General features: G+C 33.9%; 1 protein-coding gene and 1 pseudogene across 1 annotated transcript in view; one reads left to right on the forward strand and one right to left on the reverse strand.

Annotated features, from left to right (window-relative positions):
• The window catches only part of TTC28 (tetratricopeptide repeat domain 28), a 630,275-nt gene that overhangs the window by 510,753 nt on the left and 95,155 nt on the right, over positions 1–24,367 (reverse strand).
• Positions 10,273–10,391, forward strand: LOC120602081 (uncharacterized; annotated as a pseudogene).

Raw genomic sequence — 24,367 nt, forward strand, 5'->3', positions numbered from 1 at the left:
AAAAAAAAAAAAAAACAGCAAATTAAGCTCCAGGAAAGTAAAAGGAAAACAATAAAGATCAAAGACATTTAATAATACTGAAAATTCAACAGAGATGACCAAGAAAGGAAAAAGTTTACTCTTTGAAAAGACTAAATTTACAAACTCCTCAAAAGACTGATCAAGAAAAAAACATACAGAAAGGAGGTCTGGATAATTAGCATTATGAATAAAATGGGAGGCAATCACAACGGGTCCTATAGACATAGATTCATTATTATAAAAATGTTAATTCTCCTTAAATTGATCTATTATAGATACAGTACAATCTCAATCCAAAATCCCACATATATAGTAATGACAAGCAGATTTTAAAATGCATATTGCAAAACAAAGAATAACCAAGATAACTTTGAAAAAGCAGAACAAAGTAGAAGTACTTACTCTGCTGGATAGCAAGACATAACATAAAATAGTATAGTTTTAAAACAAGCACAGAATCCAGCACAGAATCCAGAAACAACAAATATATCTGATATAATAAGGGACACAAAATATAGATCAAGACATTACTTCAGAACATACACAGTTTATATTTCACACTCTTGTGTAGAAAGTAACTTCACATTTTGAATCTCAAAATATCTGTACTAAAGATCTGATAAGTCAGTTTGAAATATATGATATTTATTCCTATTCTACTTCTTAAAAAGACCTCCTCCAAGAACAATTTTTATATTTTTGAAGAAATCCTATTTGTTGATCCAGATTTTTTAAACTAAATTAGACTTTACTGAGCAGTTCTTTCTCAAGTAAATTTCAAAATTTCATATTTCCATCATAATGCAAATAGATGAGACAGGAGTCTTTTCATTATGCTATCCTTTTCGCATTTTTACATAATCTATGCAATATTGACCATACACATTTTAAAATCACTTCCCTAGTCACTTTTTCATATCTATTCTCTCTGGATGCAATGAATTTTTTAAATGCCATTGAGTTCTGGGCTTTGTAGTATGTTCTGTTGTTTCAAGTTGAAGAGCTGATTGGTATTAAAAGCTTTCTCTACAAAAAGCATGGTTTTTTCACCAAATCTTTTAAGACTTACATAGTTAATATATAACTCTCATAAATATTTCTCAAATGGAACAGCACAGAATTACTATTTTCAGTGACAGTCTATAACTAAAGCCTTGAAAATCCATCTGATAACAATCAGTTAAGAGATAACTGCTTTTTCTACAATGAAGCACCAATACCTGGCTAACATAGCCTAATCTCCATTATCTAGGCACCTGAGTGTTGCAGCCTGAAAATGTTCATCAACTGATTTCAATATCAACTACATATCACTTACTAATTGGCAATACATTAGGAATCATGCAAGCTCCTTTCTGAAGAAATTATAAAGTAAAATGTAAAGGTGGCACCCAAAAGTCCTTCTAAAGATCTTTTCACAAGATTCAAACAATAAAGGCTGTCATTGCAGAAATCTTGAATAACATAGATCTTCTCCAATTTTTACAAAAGTCAGAGAAAAGGGACTAAATTTTTAAATTAGTCAAAATGGGTCATATATTTTATTAATAAAAATTGACTACGTAATCCCACAATACTCATAAAAGTCTATGGCTGGCTTTTAAGAGAATTTTTTTTGCATTTTCTAATTTAGATTGAAGGTTTGTATTCTTTCACACTGCTTCACACATTGCCTCATGAATGGTAAGCACTAAATAATTTGTTGAATTTTTCTGCTAAAAAGTATGAGATTTGGACCTTGACCTCTAACTACCTCATCAGAGATTTTTCATTCATTCATTGTGCTCCAAAAAAACTTGCCTAATTTTAGTTTCTATTCCTGAAAACATTCTTTCTCCCTCAGGACTACTGCCCATGCTGCTCCCTCCACCTGGAACACTCCCCACCACCTTCTTCACTTTCTTCAGAATTTAGATGAAATATTTCTCCAGGGAATCTAAACTAGGTCAAGTATTCCTGTTGTATATTCTCATTTTGTGTTGTACTCCTTCAGACCATTAATCACGATTGTAATTAAATAATTAATCCTGTGATTGATTAGTTTAATATCTGGCTCTCCCTTAGGATGTAAGTGCCATGAGTTTTTACAGCTTTATCTCCACAGTGCTTTTTACAAGCAGACTCCAAATGAATATTTGTTGCTAAATGAATTTGAACCCTAGCTTTACAACTTACTAGGTAAATTTCTAAATGTCACTTAATATCATTAAGTTTCAGTTTCCATATCTGTGAAACAATGAAAAGGCTACCTTAACTGAGCTGTTAGGATTTACGGTGAACTCTAAACTTTAAAATGTTATTATATATGGTGATGGAACAACATAATATACATACGACATTATTGACTTGTACACTTGAAATCTATATAATTTTATTAATCAATGTCACCCCCAATAAATTTAATAAAAATAAATAAAATGCTATATAAAAATGTTAATGTATTATAATTCTCAGCAAGAATATTTCACATAATATTATAGCTAATATTGTCTTCAGCTGTATCTTAATCATATTAGCTAAGGTCTTTTTTTAAATCTTACGGATTATCAAGATGCTAATAAATAATGGAACTATCTGACAAAAATTAATACGTAGTCATTAGTTCCAGTCAGTAGCATCCTGTGACAGATTCTAAGCAATGATCTAATGATTGCCAGTTTCATAATAATTATCCATCTCACATGAAAGCCTGGGGTTCCACTGTAATTCATGCTTCAGAAAGAAGCATTTCCTATGAAGTCAGCCTCCTGAACAAATATACCAGTTAAAGTGTAGATCGATAATAGAAAGATGAGCTTCTCCAATTCACTCACAACTACAATTGAGTCAATAGACTCATGTAAATCAATAATTTGCTATATTTGCTACATTTACAGACTTTGATCTTTAATATAAACTTGGCAATAAAACAACATACATTTCTTTTCCTATGTTCTACAGTAATCTGATCATGAATATGGCAAAGAAAAAAAAACTCTTTCTTTCTCATTTGTGTAATAAATACAAACCAAATTGTTCATTAACCTCTTTCAGGTATCTCTGGTAACTGTCTTCATGACAGATTTAAAAATGTATATGTAAACAACTAAAAGCAAGATACACAGAGGGTAATTATTGGTCATGTGTAATTTTATGCCTTGGGTTATATCCTTCTCCTAGGTACTCCTACGGTATCCTATACATATATGCGTATATGTACATGTATCTATGTATATGTGCATATGTATATGTACTCATCTCACATATACACATATATATAAACACACATAATATACTATATATACACACATATGTACATATATAAACTCAACTTTTGCTTTACTGTATTATAAGTATGTAATATTTATTTGTATTCACTCCTAAAAAGTGAGCTCTTTGAAGGCATTGTCAATGTCTTTTAAATCTATATCAGCACCTAGAACAGTGTTTCAACATAATAGGCATTCAGTGAATGTTTGCTAAATGGAATTTACAGTTTCTATCCATCATAATACTTTTTTTCTGACACCTGACTCACACTTTACCACAGTCAATCTTTAGATTTGTCCATTCTCAGCTCTGAAAAAAGATGGGCTCTTAATAAAAAATACTTTCCTGATATAATGTCTGTTATTTGCTTCAAGAAAATCCAGTGTGGGGAGGCAGGTGGTGGTTAAGGTGACACACAAGTAAAATATGATTTCTCTGAGCTGATAATTTTTTAATTTTTTATATAGGTTCATTATATTAGTCTCTCCACTTTTGCACATGTTGGAAAATTTCCATAATAAAACTTTTTTAACTGAAAAAATAATTTTCCATATAAATTTTGCATACTGTGCTTCTTTTTTGAACATTTTCACCTGGAAATGTTTTCTTCAATACTCATACTCAAGATAACACAGTAAAAAGTGGTTATTAACCAGCCCATACTTTAAATTTCTGATGCAAAGTCAGGAATATATTAACTCTTACTTTTTAGTGACAGTAGTCATGCCCTGACACAGAATGAAAAGAGTCAATGTGAGAGTTAATATGTCAAGTTATAACTGCGGCCATCTCACTATTTAATCCTACCCACTGCTTCCTTGGTTCAAATTTTAAGAGCGGAACTAGAAGGGCATATTGACCTTTTTCTAGTCCAAAAGGAAACATTTCCTTTTTAAAATAAAAACTCATTTCTCATTAAAAATGAGATTTCTAAAAACATTTTAATGAAGAGAAAAATCTCATGATATACTATTAAGTAAAAATCGTCAAGAAAATGTTAATTTCAGAGGGTTTCCAAATTTTATAAAAATAAAAATATACACTTACATCTATATACACACACGTTTATGTATATATGCATATGTACATATACAGAAAAAAATCCAAAAGAAAATATATCAAAATGGTAACAGAATTCTGTCATAATAAATTTTATTTGATTATTTTTATTTATTATATGTTCTAATGTCCTATATAAGGAAATACTGCCTTTATTTTGGATAATTTTAAAATCACATTGTTTGTTATATAAGTCAGTCTCTGTATTATAATATGAAACAACTTAAGACTTTAAGATGGCATATATTCAAGCTTAAGAAAAGTGACATTGGACTTTTACTAAGAGAATTGTGATTTGCTAATAAAAATTTAAGAATAAAATAACTGGGTACACTTCACATTTTTGTATCTTCATATATTCTACTATTCTACCTTATAGGCTGTAAATTCCTAATAGGCATCAATTGCTTTATTTATTTGACATATCCATTACTGTACCATTAGAGCATAAAGTCTTAAATAATAGTAATGAGAATAATTAAAACAAAACAATTATAGCCTTTCAGATATATTAATAAGTGGAACAATGATTAGCAGTACGAATCTCTCAGATAACACTGCTCTACTGGGGAAAAAGAGAACAATTTGGCAAGTTAACTAAATCAATTAATCATTTCCATCTGCTGCAAACCATGCACACTAAAATACTCTCCCAGCTTTACTTTACGGAAGAAAATGGGACTTTCATTTGGTGTTCATATCATATCAATAGAAAGAACATGCTGAATAAGGCTTTCCGAATGAACTACTTTGAGAGCCAACAAAAGGCCGGAAGCTGGAGAATTAAGAAGAAAAAATCTTACAGGGAATATTCGTATTTGGCAGCTACTGGTGATGTGATCAGGCCTAGGACAGAACATTCTTGTTTTACTTCTCAGTATTTTCATAAAAATGATTTTTCCATTCCAACACTTACATATGCCTGTGCACAGCAGTGAGAATAGCATTCACTGACTCTCAATACATATGGTATGTATTCAGTGACATCATTCACCATTACATTTGCCAAGTCGAACCTCTCCTATAGACCACCAAAACACAGTTTCACAGTCTCAGTGGGGCTAAGAGAGTAGTTCCAAAGTAACAGGTCGGTCCTGAAGAATGGAGAGGTTATTAATATTTCATCCCATATATTCCATACACTCCCTGTCCCCTAATAAATAAAAGCCTTTGTAATCTTGTAATGTAGTCAGCTTTTATTAACTCTTTCACTGTTATTTTGCATAGTGAAGTGAATACACACTTGATGGCTCTTATTGCTACAGCGCTCTGGCAGGTGCTGTTTACTGTCTTTATGCAAGAGATTATAGAGTGAATTTTTATTAAAAAGATAGATTAAAATTACTATGTGAGTTGTAAATCATAACTCATGCAACCAATATTTTTAATTAATGATTATGAAATAAAAATCACAGCCGCTTTTCTGGCAAAGAAAGCTTTCAATAATATTCTGATTTTCTAATTTAAACCCCCCACTTAAAAGATTTAAAAATGATTACATAATGGATTCTATGATCTTTATGATTCAAGATAGTTAAAAACCTTGATAATTATTTTCAAAGCAGTATTAAAGGTCCTTCTTAATTGTTTTTTAAACCAGTGAAAAAACAACATTACCCAAAAAATTATTTTTTTCAATTGGTCTATAATATACAATCACACATGTAAGTGTAGGAAAACTAAAGTAAAAAGATATTGCTGCAAGATTTAAGGTGTGGTCTTGCTTCACAGCATGCTGGTTACAGAGGTAGTTTAGCAAATAGCAGAGCTCTTAGCATAAACTGTTCAAGGTTTTAAGGCAAATGTCAAGAAACCTAATCTTTGGGTAATGCAACAGAGCAGAGCACTCTTTTTGAAAAGGCTCAATATCTCTTCCTTTAACCCTTCTCACTTAAGGCTGGGATACAGGCTAGCCACTATACATGGTATATATTGTGAGCTCTGAAATTTTGTAAATTATAAAATAAGTTAGGTATTACATAACAAACTTATTATATCCTTTTTATAAAACAAAGAGTAACATTTCTATTTATAAGAATATTTCAGTGAATTCATGTGATTTGGAAAAAGAGTGATTTTATTATCCATATTTAATGTAAATGGTAAACTAATATGGCAACACTATAAATTTTCTGAAACATGAGCATACTAGACATTGTGATGCTTCTTAAAAATTATTTAGGCATTCTAAAATGAAAATCAATTTAGAAATATAAGACACAAGCATAATTCTGAAAAATTAATGATTAAATTGTAAAATACATGCCAAACTCCAAGATAATAGTTTTCATATGTTATCAAAGAAGATTGGGACTAGAACTATAGTTTCTATAATATGAAAGTAAGCAGAAATCTTCTAGCATTCTTTGACAGCCAAAAGTAAGGATAAATCTATTAACTAAGATCAAAGATATATACTATTTGGTTAAAATATATATAACTCAAACTACTCCCCAATTCCCATAGTTAGTGGACTTCCTGATATATTTCATTTCTAAAATTCTGGCATTCTATTTGTGTGCAGTATTTAAGAATAACAGCCTCCTAAAACCAAGAGATAAAACTGTCTTCCCAAATGTAAAAACGGATGAGTCCTAAATTTTAAAGCAAGTGTAATTAACTGGCTAAAGAATTTCTTCCAATCGGCTTCTGCCCAACTATAGGCAAAGGAGAGTGTCATTTAAGATGCTCATTTAAGACATAGATACCCAACAAAATTAGCAATCTAAAGAAAAAAAGAAAAATTTTCACAAAAGATGGGGTACCAGCCCTCCCCTCCAACCTAAAAAAGAAATACAGAGAACTCTAGGCAGAGTCTAGGGCAATCAGAATCACAGCCAGTGAAATTCTTATTGGGTCCAGTATACAAGCCAACAGGCAAGACCATCTTTGTGGAAAGGAAACTCATAAGTGTCTAAGCTACAAAATGTCTCAACCATCAGACTTCAGGAATTTCCCTTCCCAATAGCAGGTTAACCTAGAATCTCATAACTCATCCTTAGAAAACTATATAAAGTCATTTAAACTTCTTAAATATACTTAATATTTATTAAAGCAACATTCAGACTATTCTAATTAGGACCATAGGGAGAAAATGCTTTCAATTCTTTACTTCACCAACATTGCTTCAATACTTCATAATATATTAAATGTGAACTCATTCAAAGTGACTATTAAGCAATTTTTCTCTTTTCTGGAGTTTTCAGACAGATAATTTTTCAAACATTTATTAAGTATCTTGATATGTATATATATATACTATAAATTATGCTCAGTAATTTTTAGCATAAATTTTCAAATATTCCTATCACTGCTGGTTTTTGCGGGGGAGAGAGAGGACTTCAGCATTGAAATATCAGATTTATGAAAATGAAGGCTGCTATAGGGTTTCAGCTGCAAAGATTTCAGTGAACTGAGATGTTAACTGGTGGGTTTATATTAACAGATACCTGTTCTAAGATCACAGATGACAGACTTGAGTTTTTGAGAATTAGTATATACAATAAGTATAAAAACATACACACAAACAAATAAAATTTATGTTGAAGTAACATGTATGGCAAAATTCATTTATCAATTATGAAGAAAGTAAAAAAGTCTCTAAACTCTCAAGAATGATGTGCTTTACTCATTAAAGGCTTCTAGGCCCTCGCTTGGGGCCTAAAACATATAAATGACATAAAAATTGATGTCCATAGAAAAGAAGATTCAGTTCTTCTTGTCCTGTGTCAACTAACTAGCTATGCGTCTTGGGCAAGGCACCTAATTTCTCTGGATGTCAATTTCATTACCTATAAAATAAAGAAAAGCTACTCCAGCTACCCTCTAAAGTCCTAAGATGATATTACTTTTTAAGACATTTTGAACACTCTTACTTATCCAGTTTCCTAAGCAATAGAAGATCAAAAATAGTAAATTAGAGAGAGAGAGGGAGGTATAAGAAGCAGCAAATCATTGATAATGGTCTAAGTGGCAGCTGACAAAGGAAGAGGTGACAAATATTTTATCAGACCCAGCGACCCTCACAGTAATCTGAGTCTGTTAGGAATAGAAGAAACCAGCTCTTCTATCTATGGATTATTCAAGAGTCTTTTTTCTCTTCTGGCATTTCAGTTTTGCTTTGGTCATTTTACCAAATTAGAGCATAAAGAAAAACAGACAAGATAGAAGTAAAACATCACTTTCAAGTGTGGAAGTTAGAGCAAAACAGAACTATTTGTGAGCTTATGTTTTACTCAGGATAAATTAAAGAGAAAGTTTATCCTTTGAATATGTCTCTAAGTTATATACTGCTTTACAGCTTTACAGCTATAATACTTTATAGTGTTCTATTAAGCAGTAAGACAAACTGATTTACTCCAAAAAACAACACAAAAAAATAGTTTCTAGAATTCCAAATGAATGCAAGTTGGAAAAAATACTGGACTTGGGGTCATATGATCTGGATTTGAGACGTAATTCTACCCAAAAGCAGCAAATAAAAGACAAAAGGCAAGTCACAGTCTTTTCAAGCTCAATTCTTATTTGAATGATTGAAGAAGATAATAATGCTTATACTCACAAAGTTAAAAGTACCAAATGGATTGAAATCTTTGAAAATGTTTTGTAATTATATAAAACTCTTTCACAAACTAGTGTCTCATATACACATCTTATAACTCTCCATCTCCAAAGTCTGGAATAATTCATATAAAAACTTTATCTCCTTTCAGTGAATAACTTGAGGTCAACTGCATATACGAATAAACTATAAAAGTTAGTATATTTCTCTGACCAACACTGCTTGACTCACTCATAAACAAAAGCAATGACATTATCCAATTAGATCAAACTATTGGTTTCAGGTACTAATAGTTTGTGGCAGACCAACTCTTCCATCAAAAATATTCCAAAATATTCAGATAACATTATTTTTTAAAACTGTCTGTTTAAAGGCATCAGAGCTAATAAAGCAACTATGATTAGAGAAGCTACTACCACAGAAAGGAGAAAATACAGAGGTGAGCAAACATTCAGCTGCCCCTCTTTCCCTGGGGGTATTGCTAATTCTGGGCAAAGGTCAAGAGGCTGAGAATCCATCCAAGCTTTCTTCTAGACAAAAGGTTGTGTCTGGAAAACACAGAAACAAGCAAAGCTTTTGCTTGTCTCCTGGGGCTAGTAAAACAAAATTAGAAACTTGAAGGGCCAAGATCCCAGAGAGAAGAAAAAGGTAGAGAACTAACCCTGACACACAGCCAGCTTTCTACGTAAGACATCTGCCAAAAATGAAGGACTAAGAGTCTAAGCAGAAAGCCTATAAAAAGCAGAGAAACGTTCTGAGTAGTCTCAGAATGCTGAGAAGACAAGAATTAGCACTCAGAACACTTCAGGACAAAAAGCCTTGGTGAACACAGGGCTCAGTTTTGCTTGGTTTTTTTTCAGAGGTTTGGAGGACACTTTATCACGCGTGCAAAGGGCAGTGTAGCAGGGACGGCCTCCAACCCCTATCCCTGGGGACGAGTGGCCGGGCCTCAGAAGCAGTAGGATGTGTGGGTGACCCAGTGGGCCAACTCCTCCCTGGAGCACTTGGGGCTCAGTTGACAGTTCTAGAAGGCTAGCCTCAGCTCAATCTCTGATTGGATTAAAATGATCAATCCCCATTCTACCTGTCTAGCAGAGAAAAGAGGGAACCTTTCCAGAAGAAAACATTATCTGTAGAGTCACCAATTTTTATATACCATGTCTACCTTTCTATCAAAATTTACCAGATATGCCAAGAAAGACAGGACAGACAACGAAGAGAACAAAAAAAAAACAAGAGAATCACAGGTATTCAGAGAGTTGGCAAATTAGAACTTTTAAGATACCATGATTAATACAATTAGAAAATGGAGAAATGGAAAGTACTGAGAAAGAGACTGAGAATTTCAGCAGAGAATTAAAATATATTAAAATATAAAACTAGTCTACGGCCATGCCACCCTGAACAAGCCCGATCCCGTCTGATCCCGGAAGCTAAGCAGGGTCAGGCTTGGTTAGTACTTGGATGGGAGACCACCTAGGAAGATCAGGTGCTGTAGGCATAAAAAATAAAAAATAAGGGATTGTAAACTGACAAGGTCCTTGCAATCTGTGAGGTCAACCAAGGGTTGCCTCACCTAAAATAAATAAATAAATAAATACACAAACAAACTGAAGTAATAGAACTGAAAAAACAACTACTGAAATTAGGATCCAATAGGTGAGTTTGATAGCAGATTACTGATGAACTAGAAAGCAAGACAAAAGAGAATAATGGATTGAAGCAGAGCAAGAAAAACATACTAAAAAAAAAGAATGAAGTACTAATACATGCTATAATATAGATGAGCCTAAAAAATCCTAAGTCAAAGAAGCCAGGCACAAAAGTCCAGATATTGTATGATTCTATTTATATGAAATATCCAGAATAGGCAAATCCATTGAGACAGAGAGTAGATTAGTAGCTGCCAGAGCTGGGAATTTGAGGGAGGCAGGGAAAATGGGAAATGACTAGTACTCGGTACAGGATTTCTTTCTGGAAAGAAAAAATATTAGTCATAATGCATGCATAACTACGTGAATATGCTAAAACTACTGAATTACATACTTGAAAAGGAAATGAATTATATATCAATAAACTGTTATTGAAAAATATGAAACAAAACCCAATATGTGACTTACAAGTGACATATTTTAAATTAAAAGATATAATGATCAAAAGATACAAGGCTAGAAAAAGATATAACATGTAAACACAAATCAAAAGAAGGCTGGTATAGTTATATAGTTATGTAGTTATATAGTATAGTTATATGAGTATCAGATTTTAACAAAAATAGCATTACTAAAGATAGAGACATTTCATAGTAATTTAAAAGTTAATCCAGTAATATATCATAATTCCAGATCTATATACACTCATATGATAAACTGAAAATGTTGGTTCAGCAAATACATATTTCCCTCTACATCTCACTGAAGTTATTCTCCCCACTCTCTTTACTGTTGGACTTGGCCATGTTACTTGCATCAGTCAATGGGTTATCAGTGAGCATGACATGAGCAGATGCCTAAGAGTGTCTGCACTGTTTGGATTGAGTCCTGTGCTCATTGATTTACCACAAGAAGAGAATGTCTCTGATAGCCTTATCCTATCAACAGGGGCTGCAAAACAGCAACGCATAAAGTAAAACTAAATTCAACCTGCAGCCTGAATCAGAACTACACAGTCAACTCCAGACCCACGAGCTAAATATAAATGTTTATTGTTATATGCCACAGAGATGTACAAAGTTGTATGTTATGCAGCAAAAGCTGACAAATACAACCCAATAACCTATCAAAATATATAATGCAGAGGGGGAAAAAATGGCGAAGATGATAGAGGCTGTGTTCATCCCTCTGGCAACCAAATCAAAGTTGTGACAGAAACGAGGAGCAGCAGCAAAAAAAAATCGCCTGGGATCTAGATGAACAAGCCATACAACTACAGAGAAATCCAAGAAAGCACCCTACAATGGCAGAAGATAGGATGGAGCAAAGACATGGGGCTGCCGGGTCTGAGCGGCTGAGTGAGACAGATGCTGTGGCAGAGGCAGACGCTTCTTAAAGGGGCCACTTCCATGAGCGGATTTTCACGGTGACGGACCTGCTTTCTCTAAGCACCAGTGCTGATTCGGCTGTGTGCAGGGGGCACCACAGACTTACAGGGAGACATTGTCAGAGTGATGACCAAAGCGAGACTCACTTTGTTCAGAAGTACTGGCGGTATCCATTGTTCCCTGTTGAGCCCTCCACCCTACTAGTGCACTGGACACAGCACTGCCATAGCTGTGACATCATCAAACTGAATAACAAAGGTTGCTCCACCCAGAAGATTCTCTGAAACCCTGCCTACCCCAATTCGAGCCCCACTCAAGCCATATCCAGGTGTATCCTCAGCGATTCAGTTGCTCCTTGCTGAGACTCACACTGGAAGAGGCAGCTGGTGTAGCCTTTTGAGGCAACTATAAGCACAGTATCTGTGGATTGTTTGTTGAATCTTAACAGGTGGCCCTGGAAGGGTAGAGGCTTGGGCTAAATTTGGCCTGCAACTGAACCCCTCTCAGGACTGTGCCACTTGACACCCACTTCACAAATCCATACTGATAAGACTGGGAGACTTAGGAGCTTTGCTTAGTACATAGAAACAGGCATGGAAAGACAGCCAAAATGGGAAGACAAAGAAGCAGAAACCATATGAGAGAACAGAACAGAGATCCAAATATAATGGAGTCAAGTAATCTAACAGATGCAGAGTTCAAAACACTGGTTATAAAGATGCTCGATGAACTTTTGGGACATGTAGATAAATTCAGTGAGAACTTCAACAAAGAGATAAAAAACATAAAAATGGAAATGGAATTTATAAAAGGGAATCAGTCAGAAATGGAGAACACATTATCTGAGATGAGTAGTGAATGGAATAAACAAAGGCATAAAGTGAATAAAGAAAAAGATCACATGCCCTATCTAGAGGACAGGAAAGCCAATCAGTACAATCAGAATGGCAAGAAAAAAAGAAGCCAAGACTATAAAAATAATTTAAGGAGGATATGGGACATTATTAAGGCTCCAAATATTAGTCAGATCAGCATAACTGAAGAAAATCAAGATGCTGAACAACTATCGGAAGAAATAATGATGGAAAACTTCCCTGACTTGATGAAGGAAATGGACATAAAACCCCAAGAAGCTCAGAGAATTCCAAAAATCAGGAATCCAAAGAGGCTCACACCAAGACACATCATAATTAAAATGTCAAAGGTTAAACACAAAGAAAATATTAAAAGCAGCAAGAGAAAAACAAATAATTACATATAAGGTAACACCCATACGACTGGCAGCTGATTTCTCAAAAGAAACTATGCAGGACAGAAGGGCTTGGCACAAAATATTCGACAGGATGGAGAGCCAGGATATACAACCAAGAATAATCTATCCAGCAAAGCTATCATTTAGAGTTGAAGGACAGATAAAGAGCTTCCCAGACAAAAATAAACTAAAGGAATTTATCACCACCAAGGCAGAATTACAAGAAATGTTAGAGGGACTTATTTAAGAAGAAAAAACATGTATCAGAAACAGGAATAAAGAATGGTAACAACTACATTCCTATCAATAAGTACCTTAGATGGAAAAAAATTAAGTGCTCCAACCAAAAGATAGAATGGCTGAAAGGATAAGAAAACAAGATCCCTACATATGAAAAGGAAAGAGATGGAAAAATATATTGCTTTGATAAATCTAGAAGGTATTTAAGTCAGACGGAGAAAGAGAAACACTATATGATTTCACTTACATGCAGAATTTAAGGAGTAAAAAGAACAAACTAATCAAAAACAGACTCACAAATATAGTGGACAATTTGGTGACAGATAGAGGGGAGGGAGGTCTGGGAGGCTGGGAGAATGGGGTGAAGGGTTAAAGAAATACAAATTAGTAGCTGATGGATGGTCACAATGATGGGGAGCACGGCATAGGGAATGCAATTAGCATTAACATATTGGCTAGGTGGAGGGTCAGGGGAGGAAGAGAGCAACTGGGAGGGATCATTTTATTAACTATATAGATGTCTAACCAATGTATACTTAAAACTAATTAAAATTAAATATATGTATTGCAAAAACCGACAAAACTGAACAGACAAAGTAGACAAATCCACAATTACCATGGAAAATTTGAAATGCTTCTTTTAATGGCTGACAGAGCAGAGAGAAAAATCTATAAGAACATAGAGGAAGTGAATATTCTGCTAGGCTTATAATAACAAATCAGTATCATATCTCCTTGGTTAATAAAATATGAATAATCTGAACAGAAAAGATTGCAGCAGAAGGTATTATGTGTCATGTTTTGACAAACAAGGCTAAAACTGAAATTCAAGTCCTGTGTATAGTTGATTTTTAACTTAAAATTTAGCTTTAAAAAAATGTGCCCTTTATGCCTCTTTCACAAATTTTGGGATAAAGTCAGGTACAATTCTTAGGCATGCACAATACTAAATATCATCCCATTTCTCTGCTTCCCTTCACAGCTATACTTCCTCTAAAACATTGTCCCCCAATTTGCTTAACCCTCAACTTTCTCAATCCCCACCCCTACTCCACACTCATTCTCTCACATGGATATAGTGTTTGGCAGCACTATTCTACTGAAACCACCTACCAACATCAACAATCCTTGATATTGCCAATCCAACAGTCACTTCTCTGAAGTCACCTTACTCAACCTCTCACCTGCCTTTGACATAACTATCACCCTTTACTGAAAGTGTTGTCTTTCTCAGCTTCAATTACACTACACTCTCCTGCTTTTGCACCTATTGTACTAGCAACTTCCTCTCAGTCTCCTTTGCTGGTTCTTTTTTTTTAGGTGAGGCAACTTTGTTGACTCCTCACAGATTGTAAGGACCTAGTCAGCTTACAATCCTCTTGTTTTTTTTTTTATGCTCACAGCACCTGGTCTTCCAGGTGGTCTCCCCCATCCAAGTACTCAACCAGGCTCCAACCTGCTTAGCTTCCAAGATCAGATGGGATCGGGCTTGTTCAGGGTGGCATGACCATACACTCCTTTGCTGGTTCTTAAGCTCAGCCTCTAAATGCAGTAGTTCTACAGGGTTCAGTACCAAGCCCTCTTATCTTGCTTAAACTACACATGATCCATAGTGATCTCGCCCTATCCTATAGCTTTCAATACCATTTACATGCTGAGAATTCCTAATTTTTATATCCAAACTTGACGACTTCTCTGAGCTCCAAATTCTGAATGTCTATTTGATATCTCCCCTTAAGTCTGTTAGAAGTATCTCAAACTTAACATGTCCTTAACAGAACTCTTGATTCCATTCCTCTCTTTCAATAGTCTGTTGCTCCCCAGCAGTTATTAAGGACAGAAACTTTGAAATCATCTTTGCCTTCTTTCTTTTCTTTACACCTCATTTCATTAGCAAGTCCTGACAATGCTATCTCCAAAACTTATCTCCTATACCTACACTTCTTTCCATCTTCAATGCTACTACCAAAGTCCAGGGTATCACCACATTTCACTTAGACATGAATATAGCCTCATATCTATCCATTTCCACTTTGGGCCCCCTTAAAATCTACTCTTCTCCTAGCTTCCAGAGTGACCTCTTAAAAATGCAAGTCAGGTCATGCCACTCTCCTAATTAAACCCATCATATGGCTTCCTACAGCTCTTCAAATAAAGGTGCTATATGTTCTGGACTCTGCCTACCTGCTCAATTTCATCTCCTACCACTCTGCCCCTCAAGCACTATACTGCAAACCTGGAGCCCCTCTGTCAGTACAGAGAACACACAAAATTTCTCTTAGTTCAAAACATTTGTGCTCTGGGCTCTTCACAAAAACAGATACTTCTTAGCTTCCAGATCTCATGTTAAAAGTCATCTAAGAAATGTCTTTCCTAACTACCCTATGTAAATTAAGTCTCTCCTACTATTCTGTAATCTATATTATTTTATTTGTCTGATTTCTCAACTAGGGTATAAATATAAAAATTCTTTAACAGACTCCAAGTATGTTTTTTCACTGCTGTATCACCAGTGCCTAAAAGATGTCAAAAACAAAGCAGGTACAATGTGAAGCTGGTAAGTACCACTAAAAGGAGCCCCAAAATCCCTGGTATTAGGTACTTAGAATATTCATTTTCAAATAAATAATTCAGTTTTATTCTCATGACAGATTTACACAGATCTTTAACCGTTTCTCACTATAACCCTAACAAAGCTTGGCAACTCTAAATCCAAAGAGGAGACAATTCAGAAACACTGGGGCCTTCCCGCTCTGTTTCTCAGGAGACTTCACAGTTGAATCTCGGTGTGCTCGCTTCCTTTCGACTGCATGTTACTGAAGGCCAGGTTATCTGGGTGTTTACTGCTACTAATAGAAATTTTTCAGTAATAAGGGTGTGAGCCCATTTAAAAAGAAATCCTGAACAGCCTGAATCAGCTGTCACCATAGAGAGAGGGCTGGCCTGACCCCAGAGAATATTCTTCCATATAGCACTGATATCACCAATATTCCACCTAGGCAGACACAGGTTTCCACCCTTTGGGAACCTCGAGGCAGAACTTGCTCAGTTTTGTTCTCTCAGGCTCTCAAAAAGAAGAAAGGGAGGTGAGGGCAAGGAGGGAAAGTCAGTATCTGAGAGCCTTTTATGTGCTTGGCATTTTACATATGTTGTCTCATCTAGCTTTGAAATAGCCCAATGAGTCAACTGCATCATTACTCCCATTTTATAAACAAGGACACAGACTCTCTGAAAGATTAGGTGATTTATTCATGGTCACATAGCTAGCAAAGAGAAATAGTAGAGCTATGGTTCAATGCCAAACCTACTGTTGAAATGACCTAAAAGAGACAAGAAAAATGGTAAATAGCCTGAACATGATCCACGGCAAGTGCTGGATAAAGCCTTTGTAAAGGATCCTCTAAAATTTTCTAGCAGACCCTTCATCTAATTTATGTAAAACATAAATTAGATGAAGGGTCTAATTTATGTTTTACATAAATTAGAGGCAGAAACAACACTCTATAAGGTAGTATCTCCCAAACTGATATGGAAACCTCTTGGCAAAGAGGCAGTGATGAAGAAGAAACTCAAACCACAGAAAAAACATGGTGCATCTTTATGCAGTATCAATTTTGCTCAGTGGAAAGAAACGTGAATCATTTGTTATTAAAATAAATGCCAATATGTTATGTAAGTAAAATGCAAAATTCACATAAATCACAAAGTTTAAAAAAGAATTCACCCAGTCACAGCAGCCAGCTCTGGTCAAACTTCCCAAGAAGCAGTAATGAACTCTGTCTTTATGGACACTGTTATAGAAAAATTTAAGAAGCATTTAAACAGTTTATCCTAGATTAAGTAACAAATTAGGTAAAGTGAGGGAAAAAGAACAATGATTTTTACTTTTTTAATATTTTCTCATCAGAAGAGTACAGAATTAAAAAGGCTGGCTGATAAAGACAGCAAATTGGAAATCTAAAGAACAAGATAAAATAAAACTAAGTTTTTAAGCCAAACAATATCACAAAGAATTGGGGAAGTTGCCTTTAATTGAAAGCCGCAAAAACACAAATTGCACAGAAGACCATATTAATGTTTACTTAACAAGGAATGAGATAACAATAATCTTGTCCCTCCATTTTTCATTTGTTTCAGTTCCTTATAATTTACCAAAGCCTGAAGTCTGTTGAGTCTCAGGAAGAGGAGAATTAACTAGCCAAACATTATTTATATGGCAGTCTCCCTGTGCCTTTTGGAAATCACTATTAATAAAAACTTTTAAGCCTGTAATACTGTGTGGCAGGGAACTATGGAGACTAATCATAACCTATTATATAAAAACCTAGATAAAGATAAATCAGTCTTTCTAGCTTCATTAGTAAATCACTTCCCTAAAGAATCTGCTTTAGAAAAATAAAGTTAATGATGCCATCATTTAATAGTTTTTTTTATCCTCTCCTATCAATTGTTGAGCATGTTTCCACCATTCAAAATGTACCCTAATAGTGACAGCTATAAAGGTGAGAGCTATGAGCTGAACTTTCACACTAAATTTCTCTCTGTATTAGTAAATTCTCTTCTACTTTTTCAAAAATATAATTACTTCCCTTAGGCTTCCTCCTCCCCACCAAAAGATACCCCTTACTCAAAAACCTTTACCCTACCACCTGCCACACTGAATCTCCTACTGAAGTTATTTCTTTGATGGAAGCATGATTTTCAGAAAGATACTTTTAGTAAGAAAACATAATTTGTGAGGTTTAAACTGTTAATCAAAAATATCTTTTCAAATACAAGCACTGATTGATCACTTGCTATGTGATGACACCAACCTAAACATTATATTTTCACGTTTAACGCACACAAGAAACCTAAGAGATGAATGTCATTTCCACTGTAGAGAGGAGGAAGCTGAGTCTCAGAGAGATTAAGTAATTTGTTCAAAGTCACATTTTTGAGTAGCTTCAGTGAACCAAAGTTAAATATGCCTTATTCCAGAACTCAAATAGCTAAAATCTTAAAAAGTCGGGATCTAAAGAAATCCAATATAAAACAGTATGTTTTAAGAGTAATAACAATAATAGCTATGGCAATACTAATAACCTTTATAAAGTGCTTAATAAATGCCAACCACAGTACACCAAGAGCTTTACATTGATTATCTCATATTTTCCCACTTTTGCTCTGCCTTCTTAAAATCTACAAACTGGTACTTAATAGGGAGACCTAGCAGAGAAGATGGTGAAAAAGCAGATTCTGAATAATTCACAATATTATCAAAATTCGCCCTTATTAAAAAAAAATTTTTCATAGAATCTTTGAAATTTTTAAAAGTCATTTTCTAGGAGTGAATAAGTAATTTACTCAAAAAAATTAATAATAACCAGTAAATACATGCAAAATGTTACCCTCTTTAAAAAAAAAAACAAAGAAATGCAAATTGACAAACTATGGTTTACTTCACAAAAATATGAAGATTTTTTTCTTTTATTTCAACTTCCAGAGTTGGCCAAGGCATGATGAAATAAACACTTTCACATGCTGCTGATGAAAACATAAATTATTATAAACTTTTCGGAGGGCAATTGCAATTACCTCTTGTTGGCCAAAAACACACTTTAACCATGTAATTATAATTCTGGGAATTTATACTAAGAAATAATCATTGTCAAAGATTCATGTAATATTTTAAGTTGAAAAATTGGAAGCAATTTTCATGTCCCCAAATATAAAAAGTCATAATAAACAAATTATAATATAAACAAATCATAATAAAAGTATAATATATACATATAATTAAATAGAAAACATAGGAACTAAACTCATGAACCTTAGACTTAAAGAGGATTTTATGAACTTGACTTCAAAGGCAAGGGAAGTAAAAGCTAAAATAAATGAATGGGACTACATCAAACTAAAAAGCTTCTGCTACATCAACAAGTTAAAGAGACAACCATCCAAATGGGAAAATATGTTTGCAAACCATGCGCCAGTAAGGGTCTAATATCCAAAATATACAAAGAACTCATACAACTACATAACAACAAAACAAATGATCCAATCAAAACATGGGTAGAGCATCTGAACAGACATTTCTCCCAAGAAGGTCTACAAATGGCCAAAAAACACATGAAAAGATGCTAGCTAGTAGGGAAATGAAAATCAAAACCCAACGAGATATCATCTCATACCTATTAGAATAGCTGTTATCAAGAGAACAAGTAATAAAAAATGTTGGAGAGGATGCAGAGAAAAAGGAACCCTCATACACTAACGGTGGGACTGAAAATTGGTACAGCTCTATGGAAAAGAGTATGGAGGTTCCTCAAAAAATTAAGAATTGCTCTACCATATGATCCAGCAATCCCTCTACTATTTACCCCAAAGACTTGAAAACTCATATCCAAAAAGATATTTGCACATAGATGTTCATAGCAGCATTTTTCACACTGGCCAATATATAGAAGCAACTAAAATGTCCTACAATAGATGACTCGATAAAGAAGCTGTGGTACATATATACCATGGAATATTACTCAGCCATAAGAATAGATGAAATACTGCCATTAGCGACAACATGGATGGAGCTCGAGATAATCATGCTAAGCGAAATAAGCGAGACAGGGAAAGTGGAACACCACATGATATCTCTTATATGTGGGATATAAACCTAACAGCAACAAACAAACAGGACAAACAAACAGACTCATGGACATGGACAACAGAGTAGTAGTTACCAGAAGGTAGGAGAGGAGCAGGGAGGAGGGAGGTTGATGGGGTAAAAGGGGTCAAACATGTGGTGACAGAAAGAAATGTAACTATAGAAGGGAAACCCACAATGCAATATATATATATGCTTTATTGTTAAATTGTACACTCAAAAATTACTGGATTTCTTTAACCAATGTCACCAAAACTAACAAACTTAATTAATTTTAAAACATATAATAAAATGGCAATTACTACATATCTAGCAACAATTACTTTAAATGTAAATGGCTTAAATGCTCCAATCAGAAGATAGGGTGGCTGAATGAATAAGAAATCAAGACCCTTACATATGCTGCCTACAAAAGACTCACTTCAGATCGAAAGACACACACTGACTGAAAGTAAAAAAATGAAAAAAGATGATTCCTGAAAATGGAAATAAACAAACAAAAAAGCTGGGGTAACAATACTTATACCAGACAAAACAGACTTTAATACAAAAGTGACAAAGGAGGACCCAGTTTTCCCACTTCCAGGTATTTATCTGAAGAAATCCAAAACACTACTTTGAAGCGACATATAAATCCATATGTTAACTGCCTTATTATTTACAGTAGCCTAGATATAGAGGCATCCTGGGTATCTATCAATGGATGAATGGATAAAGAAGAGGTAGTATACATATACAATGGAATATTACTCAGCCATTGAAAAGAATGAAATCTTGCCATCTGCAACAATATGGGTGGGCCTAGAGGGTATTGTGCTGAGTGAAGTAAGTCAGAGAAAGATAAATGTCATATGTGGAATCTAGACAACAAGATAAACAAACAAACAACAGAAACATGCTCACAGGTACAGAGAACATTTTGATGGTTGTTAGATTGGGGGTGGAGAGATGAGTGAAGTGGGGAGCGGGTTTAGAGATATAAATTGGTAGTTACTAAATAGTCATAGGGATGTAGAGTACAGCATGAGGAATACAGTCAGTTATATTGCAATAACTATGTATGGTATAAAATAGGTAACTAAATTTATTGGGGTGATCAGTTCATACGTTGTGTAAATGTCTTATTAATGTGTTATATATCTCAAACTAATATAATATTGTATGTCGACTATAATTGAAAAAAATAAAAATATAAAAAATTTTTAAAAACTATTTCGAGGAACTTAACTAAAATCAAACAGAAAATGAAAAGGAGTCAATCCTTAAAAGAAGAAAACTGAAGTTGGCAAGAATTGTATGTATTTGGCTTTTTGTCTGAGGACACTCCCAGTCTACATAGTGCAGGGCAGCTAAAACTCAGACAGAAAGCCACAGTCTTACTGCCCTGAGTAGTTACAGGATGAATTTGTCTGTTATTAATTTGTCTTTCCGCTCTAAATTCACCCTTCAATACCTGCTCTGCAATAATGGATGGAATTCTCCTTTACAATCAACATAATATTGAGCTTTCTCAGTAGAGGGCACTAGAGAACCACTGTAGGAAGAAGGAGTTCTGACTTTTTTCTGACTGCCACACACAGGATCAGTGGTGTCAATATGAGCCTTGGGGAAAGTACACCCTTCCAAGATTGTCCTTTCTTGGGTACTCTCCTTAAACTGTAGGATGCTCTTGAGAGTTCATTTAAATCATAGATACACTTTTATCATAGCTCAATAATTCTTTATAGTAAACTTCTCCTGTTTAAATCACTCTCCTGATTGGACCCAGACAGATACAGAATTATTAAAGGATGTGGTCCCAGCAAATATACTCATAAAGATGAGCTTCAGGGATTGATCTGTTTGGGCCCTTGAGTTTTAGGGAAGTAAGAGCTCCCTGCCAATAAGAAATAGGATGCTAATAACCCATCAAATACTGTGGCATCATAGTTAATCAAAATATCACCCGTGGTTATTCGTAATAAAGTGCCAACTGAAGCAGGTGCTTAGGGGGCTCAAGTGGCTGATACACTTCACAGTTATGACAATGACAACTATAAGGACTGTGATGTGGGGTGAATTCTTTTGAGTGCACTCAGCACTTACAGAGAGAAAAGTGACAAACTCAAGTCTACTGACTCTCACTAGTTGTGGTCTGAAACATATGCTTTCTATGACAACCATAAAAGAATCTTTTTATTTTTTTGTAGACAAAACAGATCTTGCTACAAATGAAATACTAAACTTAATTGTGTAGTTTGCAGAATTACAACAACAGCTAAATTCACATCTCACCAAGTTTCTCATCTGAAATTTAGGATATAGATTGGAAAAGAATGAGATACTGAAACTTGAGATAGGAAAGATTTCATATAAGCAATAATGAGGACAGAAGAAAACAGAATATCTTTAAATGTTGGGGGGAAAATGTCCATCTAAAATTCTACATCCAGTGAAAATATTCTTCAAAAATTAAAACAAAATAAAGTTATTTTCAGAAAAACAAAAATTGAGAGAATTTATTATCCACAAGCCTTACCTATGAAAATTCTAAAGGAAGTTTTTCAAGCTGAAGGGAATTGATAACGGATGAAAATACTCATCTTTGGGAATGAATGAAGAACACAGGAAATTATAAACTTGTTGGGGTTGATATAAAAAATATATCTTTTCTTCTCTTAATTTCTTAAAGGACATATGACTATTTAAAGCAAAACTTAAAACACTATGTTGTGGGGTTTATAATGTATGGTGTAATATATATGACAATGATATCACAAAGGATATGGATGGTAGTAAAAAGAACTATTAGGTTGCAAGATTCTTACCTTTCATGATTGTTACCATATTACCTCTCAGTAGATCATTGAGGATGCATATTGTAACACCTAGGGTAGCATGTTAAAAATTGCAAACAAATTAGCTAAAAAGTCAATGTAGGAACTGAAACAGAATATTTAAAGTTCATATGTCATAATTTTGTAATAATTTAACATGATACGAAAACATTTTGACTTATACTATATTAGTGATTTTGCAAATCGAGCAGTCTATTTCCAATGGAAACAAATTTTATTTGCTTTCTAAGTTCTGTAAAACTCTTTATGCTTTGATTTTTTTGTTTCATTTTCAAACAAACCACTTTAAAGAGAATAGTTTCAACACATGTCTAAAGCATCTATTGAAATGAAACTGAAATATGTAAATAAGCAAGGAGCACATAAATAAAAATACCAATAACATGTAATCGATGTAAAAGAGAAGCCTGAATTTTTAAAAATCTCAATAAAGGACATAGCTACTTCCTTAACATAATAAAATATAGATATATGCATTTATATAGATCTCATCATAAAAACCAGCATCATACTTAATGAGGACTCTTTAGAAGTATTCCCACAAAAATCAAGAAAAAGGCAAAAACATATCTACTTATTACCATGAATACTTAGCACTGTTCTAAAAGTAGCAGTTCATACAAGAGAACAAAATTCCAAAAATTGGAAAGAAAGAAGTAAAGTTATATCTGCAAATAATATGATTGAATTCCTGGAAATACAAAGAAAACAACTTTAAAAAAACTATTTTTAAAAAGTCAATAAAATGAATATAAAAAAGTTAATGGCCTGCAAATATATAAGCAACGACTATTTTAGAAAATATAAATGAGAAAATTATTCCATTTATAGGAGCAACAAAAATGATGAATGACCTTAGAATCAAGTTATCAAGGAAAGTACAAGATCGACATGATGAAATTTTTTTAAACTACTGAGAAGCACTGAATAAATGTAATGGTCTATCCTATCTTAGAAAGAAAGATTCAATGCCATACAGTTGTCAATTCTCTAATGTACAATTTTATTGTTTTATAAACTTAACACAATCTCTCCAAAATACCAACATAATTTATTAATTAAGCAACCTGATTATAAAGTGAACAAAAAACAAACATGGAAGTAAAACTGGGAAGATATTTCAAAAAAAGAGTAATAAGGAGTATAGCCCAACTCAGATATTAAGCTTTATATATTTTACATCATAAAGCTACAATAATTACCAGCATGGTTATAAGAATAGACAGATACATCAATGAAAAAGATTAGAGAATCCCGAGACTACCCAAATATATATGAAAACTTAGGACATGATAAAGATAAATCGTGTATCAGTGGGGAAAAAATGGATGGGTAGCCACCTTGGAAAAAAAATAAAGGTAGATCCTCTCACACCAAAATAAATTACAGATTGATCAAAAATTTAAGCATAAAAATGAGCATTTTCAAAATCTTAAGAGTAGAGAAGGCCTTTCAAAAAATGGTT

The sequence above is a fragment of the Pteropus medius genome, unplaced genomic scaffold (assembly GCF_902729225.1).
Source record: "Pteropus medius unplaced genomic scaffold, Ma_sr-lr_union100, whole genome shotgun sequence".
Classification (NCBI taxonomy): Eukaryota; Metazoa; Chordata; class Mammalia; order Chiroptera; family Pteropodidae; genus Pteropus; species Pteropus medius.